Genomic DNA, 4,055 nt, shown 5'->3' on the forward strand with positions numbered 1-4,055 from the left:
GCCATGTCAGGCAATGGTGAATAATTTCATCTCAGATGGTGACCAGACGGTAAAGTGATTCTCACTTCACACACACACACACACACACACGTACCCGGAACGGTTTATCCTCGGGGCACTGTGGAAACGGAACGCTTTGAACTAGAATGAAGAAGAGAATCCCAGGATGACCCTAAGACAGTAACCACTGGAGCCAACGAGTCTTTATTATAAGCACCTACTGTGTGACAGATACATGTAGTCCAATAGGCAGAGAGAAGGGCCAACTGCACACATGTGGGTAGGGCTGGGGTTAATCCTAGCCAACCCCAGGGACCACCGCCAGTCCCCTCAGGCTGCTTGTTCAGCTGGACTCGGGGAAACTGAGCAATGTCCGCAATGTCAGGAATGTGATCCACCCGGCCTTGCCCACCCTGTCAGAGGCTGCAGCTGCGTTGAGGCCCTGGGAAGATTCGCTCAAGTATAAAGTTAGATGTGGATTTGCTTTTCTTTCTGTCTTTTTTTTTTTTTTTTTAATTTCATATGTTCCCAGATTCTTACAAAATAATGACCCAAAGGTGAACTGGTAAGTAATTACATTTCATATCTCTACCTTCAAGAAAACTGTTCCTGTATCCTCTCCCCCCTCCCCACATACCAAATGATATCCAAGATTTTTTTTTTTGTCTCTGAAATTAGATGTTCTTATTTCTTGTTTGAAATTTTTATTTAATTCTTTTTTATTAAATTTATTGGGGTGTGACATTGGTTAATAAAATTATACAGGTTTGCCCTGGCCAGTGTGGCTCAGTTGGTTGGGCACCATCCCATACACGAAAGGGTTGCTGGTTTGATTCCCAGTCAGGGCACATGCCTGGATTGTAGGCTTGATCCTCGGTTGGAGGTGAGCAAGAGGCAGTCTACCGATGTTTCCTTCTCACATCGATGTTTCTCTCCCTCCCCTTCCTCTCTCTCTAAAAAAAAAATCAATTTAAAAAACTTTTTAAAAAATTATATAGGTTTCAGATATACAGTTCTACAATACGTCATCTGTATACCAGTATTGTATTGTGTATGTATTTGTTTTTCATCAACACATTTGAAGGGGGCAGGCACTGCAGGTGGCAGAAGGAAGTCTGGCCGAGAGCTCACCTACAGTTGATGGGCCTCCTCCTGCACGCCCCCTCCTGGGGATTGAACCCGAAACTCAGGCATGTGCCCTCACCGGGAATCAAATTGTGACCTCCTGGTTCATGGGTCGACACTCAACCACTGAGCCACGCCGGCTGGGCGGGAAGGCTTTTTTATTGCAGTAAAATTCACATAACAAAAATTTGTCATTACTGACCTTCAGTACATTCCCCAAATTGTGCAACCATTACCACTATGGAGTTCTAGGGCATTTCATCATTCCCAAAAAGAAGCCCCATACCCATTAAGCAGTCACTTCCCATTACCCCTCCCCGTAGCCCCTGGCAACCACTAATCTGCTCTCTGACTCTATGAATTTTCCTATTCTGGAGATTTCATATAAATGAAATCATACAAATATGTGGCCTTTTGTGACCGGCTTCTTTCTCGTCCATGGTTTAGGGGAGGCCTGGGCTCACAGTGCTCTTCAGGATGTGCTGTGGGGTCCGTCTGTGGAAGAATCATGTGGTTCTTGTTAAAATGAAAGTTGTGGTTTCAACCCCAGACTTATAGAATGGGAATCTTTTGTGCAGAAACCCTGGAATTTTTATTTTTAAAACTCTTTCCAGACAATTTTGATGGCCCCAAATTTGAGAATCACTGAACTGGAAGGGACTAAAAGAAAGGTGAGCGATAGGAGAGCAAATGCCTGAGGTTGTTGAGGCCAAAGAGCCACCCTCATGCTGAGCTGCTGTCAGCTTTCTCCTCTGCTCTTTAAGGGGGAAGCAGGAGTTAGGTTTTGCTTTGGGATTCAAGTGCCAAATGGGGTCACCCTCAGGTTGATTGGCACCACCTCCTCTTACAGGACTGAGAACTTCTAAAAGGATACTTTTATGACCCTCGGGGACTGTGCACAGTGGTTAAGAATTTCCACGCGCTGTTTGTTTTTGACAGACGGTTGTTGTTTTGAAATTTGAAAGTATAGCCAATCAGCCATAAAGCAATGACTGTTTATGTGCATTTTTCACAGCATTAAGCAATGCTTCTTTGTGCTGAGAATCAACATTATTTACTTTGGGAATCTTTCCCAGATTTCTGTTAACTCATTCACACATCGTTTCTCCTCCCAGCCTGTGACTCTGTGAATTTTTCCCCAGCTGGGGCCAGCAACAAGGAAACTGTCATGTGCAGACCCAGACTAGTACACTACACTCATAAGGACCGTGGAAGACCACCTTGCTCCGGGTACACCCCCAGATCAGCAGTTCCCTCTTTAGGCTCTGCGGGGACTCATCTAAGAATGAGTAGCTCCCCACCTGTTTTGGTTCTCATGTAACAAGTCTCACCAAACCTTAGTGACGTAACACAACACCATTTTTTTAGTTTTCACCGCTCTTTGGCTTGACGGAGCCCAGTTGAGCAGTCCTGTTCCATGAGACGCCGTATGGGGCTACAGCCATCCGGGGGCTCAACTGGTCTGAAGAGTCCAAACGGACTCACTCCGTGGCTGGTAGCTGATGCTGGGAGCTTAGCTGGGGCCGTTGACAGAAATATCTACTCATGGCCTCTTCACGTGGTGTGGGCTTCCCACACTATGGCAGCCGGGCTAGGAGAGGGAATAACCTCAGAGCAAGTGTTCCAAGAGTGAGGAAGTGGTTCAAAGAACTGATTTGGGGTTAGACCCTAGTTCTGAGGCCTTGGATACATTTCTTAATCTCTTGGAACCTAAACTTCTTCATCTACTGAATGAAGACAGTGCCTTCCTCATCAGATTGCTGTGAGGATGAAGCGAGACAATGTATGCAAAGCCTTATACACAGTGCCTTGTAAACAGGTCTGGATTATGATCATGGACACACTGACACCTCATCGTGAATGTAGGTGCTCAATCTCTCCATTCCTTTTCCCAGGCTCCTATGGATTCCTGAGTTGCCACCCCTGCCCTGAAAAAAAAAAGTGTGGGGGGGGGGGGGGGAGGGTTGCCCTTTCTAATGGGATCCTTCAGAACTAAATGCAGAAATCAGAAACTATGACATGACTCTTTGGAATTTATCTTAAGGGGGGAAAAAATCTTACAAGTGTTGAAAGATACTTGTAGAAAGATTTTTTTTTTTTTTTTTGCAACAGTGTGAATAACATGTTATTAATAGCATGTTATCAACCTAAACATCTATCCATAGGGGACAGGATCTGATACATCCATATTCTACTGGATATTAACTGCTTTCAGAGTATGGAGCATCTGGTCAGCCTTCCTCTTGGGGGGAAATTCTAAGACAGTAAAGAAGCACCCCTGCTTCCCACTATAGAAGTGGGACAAAGGCAGCTATGCCCACTCCCTACTCCCTGGAAGGTAAAGTATGGGCATGTGAGCCGAGTGTGGTCAGTGAGATGCTCCTGCCTAAGGCTTTGCCCACAAAGGCACAAAAATAGTTAGTGATTGCCAAGTTGGCAGTGGAGCCTAGATGCCATCCGTATCTGGTGGAGCAGAGCCACCTCAGTGACCTAGACTGCTCACCTTGGAACTGTTTTGTGCAAGAGAAATACACTTCTATGTTCATTGAATCACAAAGTTTTCTTTATTACAGCAGCTCAGCTTACCCTACTTGTGGCGATTTTAAAACATGGCCACAGATTCCTCGGCACTCCGCCCATGGAGAGGCACAGCCCTTGTCCACTCCCCTCGAATTGGGGGCAGGCTGATGACTACATGGTCAGTGACTGTGGTGGAAGTGACTTCTCAGGCGAGGTCATGAGAGGCACACCGCTCCCTCCCTGCTCACGGGAACACTAACTAGCTCCCGGGGCGCTGAACTTCCTCATAAGAAGTCAGACTACCCAGAGGCTGCCACACTGTGAGGAAGCCCAAGCCACACAGAGAGGCCAGCTATGGGCAGTCCTGCCAACTGTCCCAGCTCAGCCCAGAGTTCAAGTCATCCCAGCCC

This window comes from Myotis yumanensis, unplaced genomic scaffold (assembly GCF_028538775.1).
Source record: "Myotis yumanensis isolate MYYU_CA2020_CCGP unplaced genomic scaffold, mMyoYum1.0.hap1 SCAF_14, whole genome shotgun sequence".
Classification (NCBI taxonomy): domain Eukaryota; kingdom Metazoa; phylum Chordata; class Mammalia; order Chiroptera; family Vespertilionidae; genus Myotis; species Myotis yumanensis.